Raw genomic sequence first — 19,800 nt, 5'->3', positions numbered from 1 at the left:
GTGTATATACACAGCGTCCGCAAATGAGGAGCAATTTTCCACGACGTATATACAGGTTGTCCCGAAATTAGACCGACAAACTTCGGATGCTTATAAAAACCGTTCTATAATTCTCAATAGCTTACTATTTACATCTTATTGCATATTTTACACTATTGTAGAACGGTTAGAAAAGACACCAAAATAAATTATTTTTAATAAATCTATGTCTATGTAAATAAACCGTTTTGGCATTGAAAGTAAATTATTTACAGCAGTTGAGAATTATTTACAGCAATTCGAAGTACTGGCTATTTACTTCGATACAGAAATAGCAATTATTTTTTTCCTCGTTCTGGTTTTTGTTGCTATCTCTTTTGATAAAAATATTTAAAGATTACTTTATTAACCCTTTGAGTACTGAATTATTTTAAGATTTTTATGCCCATGGAACGGATTTAATTTGCCGCTATATGGATTAATATGTAAAAGTAATACATTTTATGCCCAAGTAAGCAGATGACGAGTCTCACTCGTCAAATGTACCGAAAGGGTTAAACTGAAGATTGTTGAGAATTTTCACATCAATATGTATTAGACTCTCATGATAGAATTTCCAAATAAGTAGAATTAATATCGTTAATTTAATGATTCGCGAGCACTGTATTACAGCGTTTCTTTATTGTTTATCCAACATTCGTTTTCAAAATGGAAATTTTTTTTCTTTAATAAGCTGGCCGATATATTTTATTTATGGGGACGATAAATAGCCACACTTCCAGCAATTGCTGTAAATAATTTATTTTAGAGCTAAAACGACTCATTGCAGACATAGGTTTATTGATAAAAATTACTTTTGGTGTCCTCTATAAGCACTCGCAGTTTATTGATCTAATTTCATGGCGTATACAATTGAGAAGCCACTTTTCAACGATGTATATATATGTCGTATGTACTGAAAGAGTTAAGTATAAACATTATGCGACAGTCGCGAATGTCAAGTTTTTATCGAAGTTCCGCGCGGCGAAGCTTTTCTGAGCCTATTCCAGTGAGCGTAATATCCTCCTCCCGCTAAGGGTGATAAATAGTAACGAATCGACGTTAGTCGGAGCGCGCGTAATCGTCGCGTAACTCGCCGCGAGCCACACACATAGTCTTGCGCGGCCGTCCGCGTCGACATAGATCGGTGTTCTCGCGTCTCTTAATGGCCGCGTCAAGGTTAACGGTAAAGAATTTGTTAAAGAACGCTCTCTCCTTCGCAACTGTTCTCTCCGTCTCTCGTGATCTATTCTACCGCGTTTTCTACGCTCGCTTGCATCAACATCCTCGCGCTCACCAGGTCTGCGTGTCTTCCTCTACCGCGCTCTTTTTCACTCGTAGGTCGCGACGAGGCGCGATGTACATTTGGGTGGAGGCCTCGTCCTTCGCGCTTTCGGTTTGCTTAACAAATTCTCGCAAATTTCGGCCCACCTGCCGGAAGTGAATCGTGACCTAGACCTTTCGACGGCTTCCCAGCGCGTACACCATCCGCGATTTGCATACCATTAATACGTGCTTTTTCGCCTTCTCTCTCTTTTTTTCTTTCTCTCTCGACTCGTCTCATCAATGACACGCGACTCGATTACGCGACGGTCACCGGCTTGTGTATCTCGCTCGGAAACGCCGCATAACGGATGAGACTCGCTTATTTGTCGCACGTTCCCCAACGGTATCCGGATGACGGTGGTGCGTGCGTTCGTGTTTATGCGAGTGCGATGATCTGACGCAACATCGCGCTACATTTTGCAGGTACGCCTATTATCTACTTTGATCAATTCCCTATCATCGATTCATAATAACTCTATTAATATCGTTGGCTGTACACTTTATGCATTCGCTGTCGCGGGAAATGAATTATACATTACATATCGTAATGTGTTGTAACACTTGTACATTAAGAAAAAATATCTTCATTTAGCAATACTGAGTGATATTTAAAAATGTATTGTCTATTAATGCTGTATTTTCATTGACGTATCAAAGAGACCACTCATAAATGTAGCATTCGTCAAGCAAAATTACGTTCCTATATATATGTTTCATTGTTTAAATAATAAATGTTAATTTGAAGTGAAGTTGAGGTAAACATATATACAATATTACAAATACGAAAATATTATTTTTCTTATTAATGTTTTTTATTAATACGATATTTATATACAGATGATAGAAAGAGATATTTAAAGGTGCGTATATGTATATGTATTTCGAATGTTACTATATAAGTTATGAACTTTGCACATCTATATTTTTAAAACAAAACGATCAATAATTCTGAAATTTGTGTATAATGTTTGCATATTAGTCTTTAATATATCACAGTTTTTCATCAGAATCTTATTTTTAGTTTAGAAAATATTAAAAATAGAAATTAAAAATAGCACGCTANTAAAAATAGAAATTAAAAATAGTTCGCTGATTTCAACACGTAAAGAATACACAAATACGTGAAAATACATATAAAAAGTGTCAATTTTAGTTACAAATGCCTTAGCTCTTAAATAATCAATCTTTTTTTAATTGCACAAGCAGTGAGTTAGATCATTTTTCAATGTATACGTAGCGCAAGTTTCATGAAATTCTTATCAAATTCATTTCACCTTACAACCTCTTTTAGTGGAATAATTTTTTATTTCGGCTCTGAATTACTGCCCAATTTTCAATGCCGCTTTTAAATGCAATGTAGATCAATTTGAATTTTTTTCATTATTTTGAATTATGGGCAATACATTTTTTATTATTCGACCTAAATGAATGTCAAGAATCCCATATAAACATTTGATACTCCGTGCAAAATAAATAAGAGGGATTGCATTGAACGAATAATTTCGTTTTAAATGATTTCTAAATATGAATAAAATTTAAGTGTATGTATAAATAGTTGTATAAAATATATATCATGAAAATTGATATACCAAGACCGGTATGTTCACAGTGCGTCATTACTTGATAGATAAACTAAGCTTTGTAAACATCTGATTATTCGTCAATCTATACTACTCTCTCTTACTTCGTACATCAAAAATATTTATCATTAATAACTGAATAACGATCCGCGAATATGAACCTGCAGTTAATTATGCTCAAAGATCGTAAATAATTTTCAATTGTGAACACCGGTTTAAAAAAGTTCCGTACTTCACACACCTGTTAGGTGACGTGGATAATTGAGGAGGTGACCTCCGATTGTTTTGAACAGCAGTATATTGATACCGCGGAGTGTCAATACCAGCAGCTTGCCCGTGAATTCCAAGGAAAATTTCCTTGGAACTCGCTCGTTCCAAGCGTTAAATTTCACTCCTTGGTATATTGTGCGCATCGCCAAACACACCACGAACTACCTTGTCTCTTTCTCTCTCGTCGAATGTTTCGAAACGTCGCGTAAATGAAACGCAGGGCACGCGACGTCTTACGACTTACATCTTTTTCCGCTTAGGACATCCAAGGTGTGAAAATCGTAGTTGCGGGCCGCGGTTCTTCTCGAAACTGCACCAACGACAGGTGGGTCGTCGCGGTGACCACGTGGACCACCGTGGCGATGTCGGTATACCGACGAGGACGATCGCCGAGGGCAGTAATCGACTTCCTCGCTTCGCGTTTTCGTGTCAGCGTTCTAGCGGCGCACGCACAATACACACGCACGGGAGAGGACAGACGTCTCCCGCTCGACTACGCACTACGCGAAGAAGACGACGAAAAATTCACGCGACCTCGCCGTCTGGTCCGTTTTCTCAGGCACTTGCACGCGCACTTGTTCCTCATCGGCCCGACACTTCCGGCGCCATGCACCACCCTGAGTACGTCGGTTCCACCGAGACGTTGGGAACGCGATCCTCGACGTGGCGGCCACCGCGTCGAGTCCGATTGCTGATCGTGTTAAAAACTATTCGCGCCTCGGAATGCGCAATTAACGCGGGATACTGTACTCTTGAACGCGTAGAAGCGATGAAGCGTTATATTACGTACTGTGCGAAGTTGCAAGCGCGCGAACGACAAACGACGAACGCACGTTGATCGCGCTGAACGAGTGTTTTGTAGAGGCTCTCCTTTTCTTTCTCTCTCTCTCTCTCTCTCTGTTGAGATCTATAAGTAATCTATAAATAATTTATATATGGTTTTTATATTCTCTTTTGCTCTTTGCTTCAGACGGCTTCGGGACGATCTCGTCTCATCTAGACGGAAAGGCAGTGGAACGGATAACACGCCGGACGACACGTCCTAACAGTGCAGTAGATTTCGGTCGAGACAATTATCTCGTGACAGAATAATAACAAAAAGACATCATGATCGTCTTTTCGATTTCGTGGCCAGTCTATTCGTATGCGATTTCCTCGTTTCCGAGCAAACTGCTTTCGCAAGGGTCGACGTCAATCCCCGATCGGGATTCCGCGGTATATCTCGATATAACTTTCTTCTGCGATGTTGACCGCTTCCAATGCTTCCGTCGTTATTCTGTACACTCGCGATTTTTCGGTGCTCTCGTTGTGTAAATCACGATAACGACCTACCAACGGGGTCGAAGATCGTCGCCGCGACTTCGAAACAATACTCAGAAAGAGCACTCAGCGGATATAATGACTTTAAACACGGAACTTGAAACACGAAAACTCGTCAACCATACGCTCGATCACTGCCCCCTAAATCACTATCAAGTCTACTCATACAGATAACAATTCTGATTCATCGTTAAATATCGTTATCTGCCATTCTCACGCGGTTTCCAATAGAACAACAAACATTGCACGATCAGTCACGCCACCCCTCCGCAAGACCTGTCTTCAAGTGCTCCTTGAGGACCGTTCAAGATCGTTCTTATTTTCAGTCACTCGCGCGGAAACATCTCAATTACTCGGGTCTCCTAGTGAATGCGACGAAATCCTCGACTGACACGCCAATCGTCGAAGATCGACGACTCTCGCCATCCGCGACCGTCCCTTTTCTCTACTTTTCTTTCTTCCGCCGCTCTCTTTTTGGCGATTAAGCTTGCGTTCGTTGACGACCCTCCTCGTTCACATGCGTGTACGCATGAGTGCTCCGAAATGCTGATTGCAACCGTTAGATTGCAACCGTGCAACTGTTAGATAACACGGTCGCCCGCTCCCCTTCTTCTTCTTCTACTCGCGCGCGCGACTTGTTTAACAGGAAGTCGCGCTGATCTATCGGCGCACGGTTATCGAATCCTGTGTGCGTTGAATTCTCTCGTAGACCTTCGTTCTCCGAAACCAAGCCCCCCTGAACATATCGTCCAACGGAGGAATATGACGATGAAATTCGTTTGCTGCGATATCGTGGATCGATCTCGTTTTAATCGCGGAAATTTCAATTGCAATGTAGTCTATTAGTCTCACTCTCTCTTTCAATATGCCTCGAATCGGTCGACACAGCTGGCTTTCCTCGTGCGTGCCTCTCTTGTTGTCTTATTCTCTTTTTGTCTGAATATTGTGGCAGTGTCTCGTTAAATTGGAGTTTCCGAGCGCGCTCAGAAGGCAACGGCAGTGTAATCGTGGGCTTCGCCGCCGTGATCTCTTCCGGTCCTCTTCGGTGGACTCTCGTGGCGTTCCGAGGACGCGCGGCCGAAGCGCATGCCCGACCCGGAAAGGATCCGCGTGTGACTTTGGCCGTGGTCGAGCTCCCGCGCGGGGATGAAGCGAAGAGATCGCGAGGCAGGCAAGGCGATGGGTTTTCGATCGGTCAGTCGAATTTTGTTTTTCTTTTTCAATTGGCAGTGTTACGAGATCAGAGCCGGCGGCGGTGTGGGGTTTTTCACATTGCCGTAGCGGACCCGTTGGTCCTCGGCGACAACGTCGACGATGTGCAGAGGTCTCGATACCGCGTTTATAACCGTGAAATCCTGCTAGATGCACGTAGCGTAGCGGTTGGATATTGGCGAAAGGTAATGACAAAAGGAAAGAGAAAGATGCGGAATATCAGATACGGAAAGAGAGGAAGAGAGAGAACGGCAGAATTGTGGCGCTGAATAATCTCGCTCGATGACACTTCCGGTTCGTGCACTTTCTCTCGTCAGCAACGCGAGCAAGCCGAGTCGAGCGTTCCCCTCGGCCGGTCGATCGGATCTCCCGATCTGTCGAGGATCTTGCGAAGAGGTTTACGAATTGGTCGCCACGAGCTTGGCACATCGGCGACTTCCGATCCGACGGTTGGTGAAACGATCTGCGCGCACCTTCGCGCACGAACAGCCGCGTTGCGTGGCGTTCTGTCGCGTTTCGTTGCGTTGGCGTTCTCGTGCGGGATTCTCTCCGAATTTAATGATCGGCCTCGTTAGAGCACCACGGGACGACGGTCGCGTGTTGAGGGCAACGTCCGCAGCCGATAATTCTAGAATTGTCCGAGTGCGCTTCGATTTCTCGCGCTACCACCACCTTCTTCTCGTCGTTCTCCTCCTCCTCATCCACCTCCACCTCCAATTTGACGCACCTCCTCCTCTTCTTCCACCCGCTGCACCACCTCCTACTTGGCCGACCTTCCGAATTGACGCGCGGCAACTTCGTGACCTCCGCGGAAAAAGTGGAGCGAGGGATTCGGCCGGGTCGGCGAACGTCACACTCGGGTGGCGCGGGGCCGAAACCGGGCGGCAGGTTGTCGTAGGTCACACACACGCGTACACAGGCACTGACACACACACAGGGGGGCACCGTAGGTCGCCTCTCGCGAGACCACCGACCGCTTCCGGTTCCTCTCTTCCTCTCCCTTTCTCTCTGTCACGTTGTACACGCACACGTGGGGATTCACTCAGAGCGGGTTCATCCAGCGCGCGCAGCTCGCGAAGGCCGTGCGTGCGAGGGGGTGCCGCGGATCGAAATTCGGCTCGGCCGATGACGGGGCACCCGATGGATCGTCGCCGCGCGCGTTGATGCTCCCCTGGCACCACCGGGGATTCACCACTAGTTTCACCACTGGGCACCGTCTCTCACGGGGCCGAGACACGCGGCGTTCGCGCGCATCTCCTGCGTCTTCGTCGGCGCGTCGACGCGTCCGTCGTGGTACGTCGTGCTGCGCGGCGCGTGTGCGTCCTGTGTACGCGCGTGTACGCGCGCGTGCATGAAACGTGTGTCTCCGCCGTCGTGCCGAGAGGAGGTGTAAACCGAGTGTGTGTCGAGCTGAGTTGGCTTCGACAAAGTAGGGCGACGACTGGGACAGCGGCCACGGGCACCGGCGCTGCTCGCTCACCGACGAGGAGAATCCGCGGCGCGCCGTGCGGTGGAGGAGTTGTGGAAGTGGAAGAGAGAACCCTCCTTGTAAAACGGCAGCAATGCTGCGCTCTACGTTCTCCAGTAGGGGAACCTCTGACACCGCGCCGCGCCGCGCCGTCGCTGCAACAAGCCACGCCGCCATCCGACACCAAGCTAAGCCGAGTCGCGCGGTTCTCTCTCTCTCTCACTTCTTTTTCTCTTCCTCGATCGCTGCCACACGCGTGTCGGAAAAGCGCGCCGTAAGCGAGAAAAGCTCGCGACGTGACGATGGGTCTTCCGAGAGCGCTTTGAACACTTTTTCACATTCCGAGGACGAAAACGCGTTCCGTACCCAACGGCTACCTCGGATTACTTTTGAGATGATTGCTTATTGAATATAATGAAATTGTGTTATAAAGCAGACGAGACGCAGAGAGATATGGGAAATTTCGACTCTTAGGCCCGTTTGCATCGAACTCCGATTATGTTAAGCGACAATTAACTTACAGAATAACTGAAATTTCTAACTTCTCCTTTTTCTCAATTTATTCCGCAACCGAAATTTCAGTTAGTGATATTGTGAGTTAATCGTCGCTTACATTGAGGAACTCATTTACTTGGATCAACTAAATTTTTGTTTGGACATAGGCAAACAATTTCTGAATATAAAACTCGAGGTTTGGTTTTCTAAAGTTTCAAAGGTTTCGAAGAACCAAATTTTTGGTCCAAAGAGCCAAATCTTGGTTCTTATAACCGTAAAATTTGTTTACCCATATTCAAATAAGAATTTAGTTGACTTAACTTCTTTTCTTAACTAACTAGCGTTTAATTGGAGTTTGGTGCAGTCGGACCTTAATGAGCGCTTTATCAACCATTTCATCAGTCACTTTAACACTTTGAAAATATAGAATAAGACATATTCCACTCGTTTTCATTCCTCTGAGGTTTGATTAGCGAAGCTCCTTAGGCCTTTTAATTCGTGATGCATCGCGTTTTAACTTCATTGGAGATTTCATGAACGGTCATAATTTGGGAGAGGACTCCGTGTTTCATGAAATATAGCGTCGCGACCTTCCCTCTTCGTTAACGCGGATGATGCTCTATTTTCGCGGCCAGTTGGCCGCCGTCGCTCGCTCGCTCAATTATCGAATCGCGCTCGATAAGGTTGCATTTAACCGCGGAGAATTCCCGCGATCCTTTCTTTTCGATTGTACGATCGAGACGCAAGGAGAACTTCTCACCGAATGGACTGGCCACCGGTACCCTCACCTTCACTTTGTTTACTCGATAATTTCAATGATTATGAGCTATGATACATATTTTAATATAAATTGTGGCATGTATCTCTGACAATCACGCTTTCCTAACATCACAATGACGTTAGACACTTTTAGAGTATGCACTCTAATCCGCGTTGATATATTTCGAGTGCACTTTATTGCGACTTGTTTGCGCGTATGTGCATGGCCGATGCTCTTAAAATAACAATAATGTGACATTCTCGCATTGGCGAATATCCGAAAAATAATGACGCGCGTGATGTCGTCACTACAATTCAAGGGATGTCATTTTAGTCACTGTATACCGCGATTTACGACGCTAATACTTTATTTTTCGACGGCAATTTGACATTTCGCGCATGAATGTGCATCATCTTTTCTATCCCATTTATCGCCAATAAAACTTTTAACGTTCTTCTTGCGCTCTTATTTTTTACATTTTTCATACGGACATGCATTACGCTTTAACTCAGCGATTTATCAGAAGTTATTTCCCGCCGTGCGAGGTTCTCTAAACACGTTTTCTAAACACACTCATATTGCAATATGTACGTTTCTGACGTTTATTTTCATGTACGTCGAACGCACTTAAATTCCATTAAGTTAAAATTCCCTCCCTTACAAATTCGATAATAATGAAGCTTAAAGCATGACTTAACGTGATAAATTTCACGAGAAATCGCAAATTGTCGTAGCCAAAGGTGAGTTCTGTATGTATATATTTGCGATTCATATTTTTTTATTACATGACTGCTAAAAACAATTTAAGCATCTCCTTCGTATGTGTGCACAGAAAAAAGTGCTGGATTTAAGCGAATAATAACGCCTTAACAAATTTTTACTTGTATCAAGTATAACGTTTACTTGATCCATAAAATATTTTCTCAGTAAATTACGCAAAGAAAATATTTACATTTAATCCGAAAATATCGGAATAATTATTTACTTGTAGCACTTTTTTCTGTGTACACGTTAACATTTCGTATGCATTTCTTACACATCCTACTTACTGTGAGTAGATTAGATCTTCAGAATCTTGATATTAGCCGATTCGTCTTTTGTTTGGCCCGCGCTGAGGCATAAAGGAAAGAATTCGATCAAAAAGAGACCGACATCGATGCTCCAAGTCAAAAGAGAAAGCCATACACGTTCGCGAGACCGCCGTGACAACTCCCGCACGACTCCACGCGCGTTCCTCGCGTTGTTTCTTTACGGTCTAGGACACGATGCTCGATAACCGAAAAACTTTCACCGTCCGAGTCACTGATGAGAGTGTGATCCCCGTGTGTTCCTTTCATTTTTTTCTTATCGCGCTTTTGTACACGCGCGTGCGCCCCGGCGTCTCTCTTGATCTTGATCCCTCGATCAAGAACGCGCGCGCGTTGCGCAACACGCGTGCCACTGAAATGATATTCGCGCGGTTATACATCGTCTCTCTCCGGCCTCCCGAAACGGTCCATCAAGATCTCACCTCGGGACACAGGCCGCGTTTCGGCCAGGGCGGCCTGCAGCAGCGCGGCGGTTTGATTTGTGCGCCGTGCCGTGGTCTTTGCGGAACGAAGCCCGGGTTCTAGAATAGCACAGGCCAGCGCGGAATAGCGCACGAGACGCGACTTGTATGTGTATGCAGCTGCGTGAAGAGAAACGTAACAGTGATAGGTAGTAGCTTGTTGTTCCGATTCACAAATATTTCCCGCGGAAGGAAGCCGAATGCGAAGTTTCTCCGGGAATCATGTTACACGGTAAAAAATGTTTGTGTTAAAGGATGATGGGTAAAATTGGCCCCCGGAACGTCAAGTAAAAACAGTATATTTCTTTTTTCTACTTTTTAAGCTGCTGAATCTGATCTTTACAAAATCTTAATTTGTCGGTAAAATATTAAAATCAGCATACAGAGTGATTAAATATATAGAAAGCTATTATGAGAACAGTTAATGAAAATGTAAAACTATAATAAAATAAACAATATTAAATGAAAATCGATCGATATGTGAACAACACAGATTAATAAATGAAGAAAACCTTATTCGGTTAAAACAGATTTTGGAACTTGAAAATGTTTTTTTGCGAAAATTGCACAATTTCAGATAGTAAAATATTACAATAGTAAGATACTTTTAAATTACATTTAAATTGTTTTTAAAATTAAAATTTGTTAAAGGTCAAAATCAGATTCAGCAGCTCAAAAATGATAAAACATGCCGTTTTTACTTGCTACTTCTGTGGCTAAAACTGTTTTACCCGTCGTCTTTTAAAATTCATTTGTCGCATTTATATGTATGTTCATTTAACATTTCATATATCGCAAACGGTCCATCCGTAAATTTTTGTATTAATTTAATATAAGATACATATGTTGAAGAGTAACACAAATATTATGGCAAAAATTAACACATTGAAATACGATAATCGATACTGAAGTATAAAATGTGTTATTTTAACACTTACATATGTTGAATATCGACTCAATATAAAATATTGAGATGACATCAATACAATATGTTAAATTAACACACAGGTATGTTAAAAATTTAACACAAAAATTTTAACAAGGATCGATTTTAACAAGTACGAAATATTTTTACTATGCAAACGACGACGAGAAGCGTGTGGATATTTCAAATTAAAAACGCAAACTCGATTTTTGGAGTAAATATGCAGGATGAAGGTGGATGTAACGCGACATGCGCCTCGGGAATGGATTCTCCGGCGAATTTGGCGGAATTAACTCGGAATGAGCCGAGCGATCATCCACGGGCGACATTGCCATATCTCTGAACGCAGTTGCGATAGCGATGATAAATTAACGCGGCTTATGTTTAACTGAACCTCGACGAAGTCGAATAGTATTCGTGACCGGCCGAAGTTTTCTCCTTCATCCGACATCTGAATAATGCAGACCGAGATACCTTTCGTGAATCCAATTAGAAAAATCAGATTAACCGCGGCAAAGTAGCGACGTGCGAAATTGATCAAGTATATTCCTCGTAATCGCGTTCGGTTAATTTCTAGCGGTATTTATGGTTGCAAGTATATCAGTATTATTCTTATCTCTGAAATACATACGCCTCAAATGAGCGAAGATACAGTAAAAAGTTTTGTATTAAATTTCATATGTCCCAAACAGTCCACACAAATGTTTATGTTAATTTAGCACAAAGTGAATATAGTAAATAAATATAAACGCAACATTAACATCCATAATTTCTTAATCGACACTGAAATATAAAATATGTTATTTTAGCACTTATATATGCAGAATATCGACTTAGCATAAAATATATTGAGACAACATAAACACAATAACACACGGGTTGAATGTGCATAAATATTTAACACAAAAATTTTAACAAAAACTGATTTTAGGACAAATATCAAATCTTTTTTCTGTGTGTTAGCAGTCGAAAATACTGATTCGCGCGCTCACTGCATATTTAAACGCTCTCTGTGGTCATCGATCACGTCGCTCGAAGTAATCGACGCTTTTTGTCAGACGATTAATTTTCCGTCGGTATTATTTTAGTAATTTACTTTTATATTTAGTCGCGAAGCTACTTGTAACGTTATTCTATATGACTACTCGACGCTGCTGTTTATTCGCCCGTGATCTTTTAATTGTCCAGAGTCAGTGTGTTCAAATTAGCGAGCAATCTATGCTAAGCGCACTCCGTCGAAATAACATCCCGGCGCAAGTAATACCGGCCAATTATGCCATACCCGACCTCGCCCAATAAAATTCTGTAACAGTTTACGGAGAGTCCGCGCCACCGCAAAGTGAACCGCGTGAATGCTGAAACTTATGTAAATTTGCGAAGACCCGTTCGTGCGACTATTAATATTTAACGAAGAAACGACGATTTCTCGCAGAGTGATGTAGCTCGCGCGCGCGAAGATCCTACCGCGAAGGTCAACCGGCAATAAATCAGTCACGATTACCCCGCGTTAATGAGTGAGAAAAGCGTCAGGCATTGTAGATGCGATACTCTCGGCTCTCAAAGAGGTCCTCACGTCGTGAGGACACAAGTAGTTCGTGGCGAGATTCGTCATCGTCGTCCGGGACGAGAGAGCTACGATCGGAGCATACTTTTTGCTCGAGGACTCGCGCTCGCGGACATGCATCTGGTCTACGCGATGAAATCGAGTCCTTGTCCTCGCATCTGCTATGGGAGAGGCTCCTGCCGGCAGGAAAAGCGATCCTGCCGCGAAGGAGGCCGACGAAGGCCGCGGTTGACTCTTTGAAGCACTAAAGCTAAAGGATCCTGCGCGGCGCTGCCCTGACCTCAAAAAATATTCCTTGTTTTTCTCTTTCCTTCCTTTTTCCCCTATTTCTCCCTCTCTTTCTCTTTCGTTTTATCGCGGCTGTAATTACGTTCGCTCGTAGATAAGCTTACCGAGGTAATTGTTGTCGACGGTGGAATAGGCGTGAGTTTATTTTTCACATCTGAAAAGCTTCTCGTTAGCGCGTCGCCCGCGGTTCTTCGTGTTCCACCTGAAATTTTCGCGTAGAAAATATCGCCGGTGCCTCGGGTCCTGCCTTCCGTCGCGCAACACACAATGACTGAATTATAAAGTATGATACTATTTCCGTAACGATAATACATGCATATGAAAAACCCTATAATACATATGAAACAAGCATAATTTCTCTATTCTCGTAATTTCCGTGGTAAACAAGTCTTATTTAGGATAATAGAACACACGTTCGGCGATTTCCGCGTGTCTTCATTTTCTAACACTTTCGTATTCTTATAATTAAGAAAACTCTACTGTTTATTTTTTTTACATTTGCGAGCGTCCCGCCAGAAACTGTGCGCCGGCCAGAGACGAGCTGTGCCGTGCGTTCATGATTCTAATCGTAATCACCGCGGAATGTCGCTTGGCTGAAAACAGGCGGGGGAGTGTTCCCGATCGCGATCCTGCCCAGTTGATGACCTTTCGGCGCGCAGCCGTTCGTAACCGGCCGCTCGGTCTCTTCGCCGGTCGGGCGGCTAGGCGATCGCCGTTCCGGCGTACATTCGGGTCGACTATTGTTCACCGCGGCGAAGAACAGTCTATTTCCGGTGCTGGTTACTTTCGTTGTTGAAGCTAATTCGCGCTCCCGTTGTTGTCGTCGTCGTCGTCGTTTCGTTCCGAGAAATCCGCGATGCCCGCTCTTCTCTCACTTCGACGTGAAGAAGTATGTCAGTCGCTATTAGTGGCAGTAGCTTCTGTTTAGGCGGGAGAAAGCACGAATTATGCGCACTTAAAATCACTAACGAACCTCATTTTTTCGCCCCCATTAACGATGGCGCATAATCGCCGACGCTGTCGTGTTATGGATTACGCTCGGGATTATTTAACTTTCTTTTCCTGACTGTCGTCGAATCGCAGTATAGCTGTGCTATAAAATATTCATGTATATCGTATTATTTATCATTTTACACGCGATAACGTTTGTTCATTACGAGAACGATGAATAGAAAGTACAATTTGAGCTATCTTTTAACGTTATTTTAGTTTCAATTTCTCTGTCTACACTAATTATCCGCGACCTGTATAAAACGAAAATGACAAACCTCATTCTCTTTTATTATCAGAGACATGAAATGACATTTCCGTTAGCTTGAAGATTTAAATACAACGAGGAAGGGAACGGGCTTCTCGTATGCGGTGTTAAGCGCGAAATCCAAATCAAATCGTTTATTCAATCAATTAAAATTAAATATTAAAATTAAACGTTAGAATTAGATTACAATTTAAGTTAATAAATTACATAGAGGCACGTTAGATATTTAATCGGTGTTTTTGCCGGTACAAATGCAGAACGAATATTCGAAATGGTTTCCGCATTTATAGCGGATGTCACCACGCAAATATCGATGATGACGGAAGTAGAAGAAGACTCGTCCGGATCAGACCGAAAGGCTCGTCCGATCGCGCCGTGTGCGACGATCGTTTCGTGGGAAGGTAGAACTCGGCACACGCGGACATTTCACTCTCGACGAGCCGCTTGGATAACGGACCTCCGTTCGCCGCGGCGGCGGCGGCGGAGGCGGCACCTCGCCCCCCGAGAAAGAAGGGAAAGTAGTTCTGTGAGTCAGTAGGGCTTGCGGTACCCCGCGCGCGGACGTCCAACGGTTAAGCGGCGAACCTACCGGCTGATCTCCTCGTCGTGCAACGGTAATCCAGACGAACCGCTCCTCGTGCGAACGTGTTTGTACGAGCAAACTGCTCTTCCATCTCCAGATACTGTCTCGACAATTGGTTCTTGTCTTTGAAAGATTAAAAGATGCAAATCGGCACGAAACACATCGAAAGTTGTATTACTTTTTGAGAGCGAGCTATTATTAGAGAGAGAGAGAGAGAGAGAGGGAGTTATTATTAAATTGTAATTTATATATGGATCATGTAACTAATTACATAATTTAAATTATATATATATCGGCAGTAAAATTCAAAAATTCTATATTTGCTATATTTATGTACGATTCACACACACACACACACACATAGGAGCTCGAGGACGGAATTTTATTTGCATTTTTACGTGCTATGTAACCCTGATAAAATGTATGCAATTTTCCTACATACCCATTCAATTACTGTCTAGTATTAATGTATTCTCATTAGTTGTAACAATACCGCGTAGGAAATGAATAAGAACTTGAGAGAATTTTATTCAGAGATATTTCTAGGTTAAAACTGCGCCCACGTCATGAGCAACAGGCTTGCTTATTAATCAGTTGAATAATTTTTTTGTCCATTTATTGTTCTGTTTTCATTCAGTAAATTGATTCAGATTTTGCGCACCTTTAGTGCGCAGTAACTGCAAGAAATGCGTTATATCTTAATTAGGATTTCAAGTAATTTTAGATCTCAGTTAATAGACAGAAATTAATATATAATAATTGTCCAGTAAGTGCTCAAAAAATGCATGAAATTTCTACCAGGGAATATGAAATATTTACAGATAACACACACACACACACACACACACACACACACACATAACCATAAATACATGCATTCAAATCCGTAAATGTAATTCTGATTCCGAAAACATCTCCGTATTAATATCTTTGGACGATTTACAATTCACGGCACAGATCTGTTTCCCAGCGGGGAACATTGCAACGCAATATTCATTTTCTTAAACTACGTATTCATACAAGGCAATTCGAAGAAATCCTATTCTCTCAGAGGCCTCGGGCTTTTGGGTATGCAAGTGGAGAAAATTATTTACGAGGCCGTATTTCATGCAACTCCCGACGTGCTCTCGATCTATTGCGATAGTTCCTGCGATTCGTTCTGCGTAAGAATGTGCCGTCTTAAGCGAGTTGTTTAAGCGCCGAACGCAATCCACTTGTTCCATTACGATCGTAGCGGTGCATTTGCGAGAGCGTGCGGATTACGCGCGAGTGTAATTGGATAATCGAGTATCGCGGGACGCTTAACGCGATTGGAATGCGCGTGAAAATACCTATCGTGGCGACGCGCCGCCGCGCGCCCGCGAACGACCAGTCTTCCGATAGAAAGTAAACGTAGAACTGCCAGGGCGTTAGTTAACACGACGCTCGTAAAAAGCGCTTATTTGCATTAAACTTGCAGAAATATAGGAACGTATGTTCTCCGTAATGTATTTAGCATGGAACAACCTCCCATTAACAGTTTAATTAAATCACATGTATCAAACGACAATGCGGCGAATCTTAATATCTCAACCGAACGGCGGAATATTCGTAATAACGAGTCGCTTCTCTCGCGATTCCTCCCGTTCGTGGATTCAAAGCGGATAATAAGTCCGATTAACGGTGATATCGGCCTGTCCTTTCGCCGTAGACCCGTTAACGATCGATCGGGAATGAAAATACCATCGATACGTAACGGATAACGCTCGTTACACAACGGGGTGACACGCTTACGAGAGCGCACGACCGCGTTACACGATACTGAAAATACAAAATAATTACAATGACTCGACGAGAGCGAGCGGGGAAAATGAAACCACGCGCGTCCGCTCGGGAGAAATCGGCGCGCGCGACCGGCACTAGTGATCTTTTCCATCGGAAGACCGATTCCAAATTCCGCCTTTCACAGCCGGAGACCGCCCGACGATTATTTCAAGATTATCGACCGCCGTCGTGACGTCGACGACACGATAGTCGGATTAGAAATTATCCACGCGGGGTTGGTTAAAACCTGTTTACGCGTGTCACGTAATAATTTAAAGTCGCGCGTTCGCGATTGCGAAATACATCGGATATGCACTTATTCCCGTATGCCCGTTTAACTTTCGACGCACAGATAAACTCGGTTACATTTCGATCGATACGCGTATGTTCTGTTTCTGTTTTATAATTTATTAATGTTGGAGGATGAACGCGGGAATAATACCGCGCTTCAGCGCGCGAAACATCCGAAAAGTATCCAGTGTCTAATCCAATTGTTTTACCGCGAAGATGTCTTCTGAAAGAACTCAGGTCTGTAAAGAGAGATATTTTCGCTTCGTCTCGAAGTAATTATGAAAAATGAAATTAGAACCGTGCATTGAACGTTCGTTCTACTAACGCATACTATCGTCTAATACGTCGAATCGCACGACGGTTAACTCAAAAATTGATCGTTTCGCGAAACCGCTTCCTCTTCTCTATGCGAAGTGTAATATGAAAATTGTCGTTAAACGTTCCGCGTTAAATCTCATCGTCGCGAATTATCTCGCACGATGTTTCTCATTGTATCAATTTATCATTACCGTGAAATGGCTTCTTCGTGAATTTTTTACCTGGACGAGGAAAAACTGCAACGATTAACGCGCTCTCGGAAATGAATGCGCAAACGCACACGCAGGCACAGACAGACACACACACATACGCACTTACGATTTTACGTAGCCGACGCCGGTAAACGCGACCGCGAAAGAAAAAAATGGCCCTCGCTCAGTTGTCCGGTGTATAAAGGCTTTCTGGGTCAAGAATCAAGTTCTTTGATAGCGATCGCTCTATCCTTTCGTCACGCTGCGGCACTTTTTCTATTCCGTCGATTTCTAAATTCAGCGTCATAGTCACACTGCGTATACTCAATGCGTGCGTGAATCCGAAAGTGTGGCGACAATTTGAGAAAATTAATTTCCATTTATTTAATATAACGAGAATGAATGTTTAAAAGGTAAAACGGAACGTTTCGTTCGTCAACGTCGTTTTTAACGTATATCCATTTGTATCATCAAAGTTATATGATACTAGAATAATCAGGAAGCTCGAGAAGATTGAAGTGTTCCCGAGTCATAAGTAAACATTATATACGTCGTCGGGCTTTATCGCGCTCTGAAACTTTTAACTGTATTAAATCTATTTTATTCCGAGTTAACGGGGCTTCAATTATCCTACTGTGTTAATTTATCATTATATTTCGTACGTACGTGCAATTTTAAGATCGTGCTAATTGATCATCGAAATGCGTCGCTAATGTTTACCACAACATGGTTAATTAATAATGCAGTTACGTCCCGCCGAATCTAATCTACATTCTAATTAGTGATGAACTGGCAGGGAATATCGGTATGAAATTTACAATAACATCGACCGTAGCTAATTAATAATGAACAGAAGCGTTAGGGTTTCCATTTTAGAAGTGTGGGAGCGAAAAGTCGTCTTGATTGTCGTCTTGTTGCGCGAACGCAACTCGTCGGTACAAACTCATGCGCGCGTTCAGCATTTTTAGCAGAAGTTAATTAAAAGTTACGTAACCATGCGATTTTGCCGATAACGTACAAAATGAAATGCCCGATCGAACCGCTCGTTTGTGCAGATTGACATGTCGATCAAGGATCATCTCGGATCGTAACGATTCGTGTCGTTGTTCAGCCGTGGGAACGCAACTCTGCCGAAGAGAACGTAAAGGTGCGTTTGCAGCAGCATGAGAATACTAACTGTGAGTGTCACTCGCGATTCGACTAATTAATTTGTGTTCGTTCGCGCTGACGCCGCATAAAACAGAGAATCGGACGTTATTAACAAGAAACATGGTATCATTGTTCGGCCGAATAATTAACCGAATGAATCATCAACGTAATTAAAGATATCGCGAAGTGCCGGGGATTTCAGCAGATCAAAGAAACAAGGAAGTTGCACCTTCTCTTCTTACTGTTGGCATATTTCCCAGCGATGCGAAATGAAAGTTAGTGCAAATAATTCGAACGACAAAGAATCAATTCGAATCCGTAAAGTACTCGGCCGGTCACTCGAGTCGAATTTTACACGAGCGAGAATTGCCCCGTCGAGCGAACACTTCCTCGTTACCTGGTCTCTCGTTGATTAACCGGATAAAAGAGATCGCATTGATCTCTGTTAGAAACGCACCTTGAGGGACTTCCTGCAATACGACGGTGTGCGTACGAGCGCGTGTGTCTATGCAAAGACGCACGCATGCGAGTAATACGAACGGCAGTTTCACTGCCAGGCAGCAATAAGCGTGGGTTGTACGTCGTTGCCATTGTACGTTGCACGGAGAAACCGGCTGCTTAGGCTAGCTCGGGTGTGCTTAGTAGACGTAAGTACAGGAATACATCGAGCTGAAACACACCTAGAGGCGAGAAGCAAGAGAGAAAGAGAAAGAGGGAGAGACAGATGGGGACAGAGAGGGGGACAAAGAGGCGGATAGGTAGATCGTGTCTCTCGTAATCTAAGAAAACGAAACGAACCGCGTCGGCTTGTCCTAGATGCGAGGCCGTGTTTCCCGAGGAGTTCGTAAGCCGGTGGCTTAAGCTCTTGAAAAACGCACGGTCTATATTGTGCGCGCCGAGCCACTCGAGAAACAATGTCGCCTGATGCCTCCAAATCCGCCGAATGTCAATTGTAAAATTACACTCGTCCTCGCAAACGGGCTCCCTCTCGAGGCTTCGTCTTGAGCGATAAAGAGAGGAAACGAAAAGGGGAAGAGAATCGCTTCGATTTCTTTCGTGAATTTTCGCTTTCTCAGCCGGCGAATACCGATCTTTCTTTTTTCTAAAGTCACCGTTCGATGTAAACGGTATTTTCTAGGGAACTACTGCGAGCGAATTGACAATTTCGGTACCTTCATTCCTCTTTGCGAAACGTATATAGGTGTGTGTTGCAAATTACGTTTGATTGAGCAAGAGGACTCGAATGCGCGGCCGTAGTATGTTGCATACTGAATCATGCGAGAGAGTCGACTCATTGAGGTCGCGTCGTTGGCACAAACAATGTTGCAGCCGCCAAATGGACCGCGATGTCAGCACCGATTTCGCATTTAATTACCGACGTCACATTTACCTCCTCTAACTTTGTATCATCGTAAACCACGAATCGGCCGGC

The 19,800-nt window shown here is 43.6% G+C and overlaps 1 protein-coding gene and 1 long non-coding RNA gene across 2 annotated transcripts in view; one reads left to right on the top strand and one right to left on the bottom strand.

Annotated features, from left to right (window-relative positions):
• Positions 1 to 6,402, bottom strand: part of LOC106748528 (hormone receptor 4) — a 58,956-nt gene extending 52,554 nt beyond the window's left edge. Inside the window, exon 1 of the mRNA XM_014627174.1 lies at positions 3,439 to 6,402. The gene's annotated coding sequence lies outside the window, so the exon portion shown is untranslated. The remainder of the gene's footprint in view (positions 1 to 3,438) is intronic.
• The window catches only part of LOC106748530, a 100,479-nt gene that overhangs the window by 38,515 nt on the left and 42,164 nt on the right, over positions 1 to 19,800 (top strand). The gene's annotated exons all lie outside the window — the stretch shown is intronic.

The sequence above is a fragment of the Dinoponera quadriceps genome, unplaced genomic scaffold, assembly GCF_001313825.1.
Source record: "Dinoponera quadriceps isolate SergipeBrazil2010 unplaced genomic scaffold, ASM131382v1 scaffold2872, whole genome shotgun sequence".
Taxonomy (NCBI): Eukaryota; Metazoa; Arthropoda; class Insecta; order Hymenoptera; family Formicidae; genus Dinoponera; species Dinoponera quadriceps.
The sequence above is the reverse complement of the archived record's forward strand: the minus strand, read 5'-3'. Positions and strand labels throughout refer to the sequence as shown.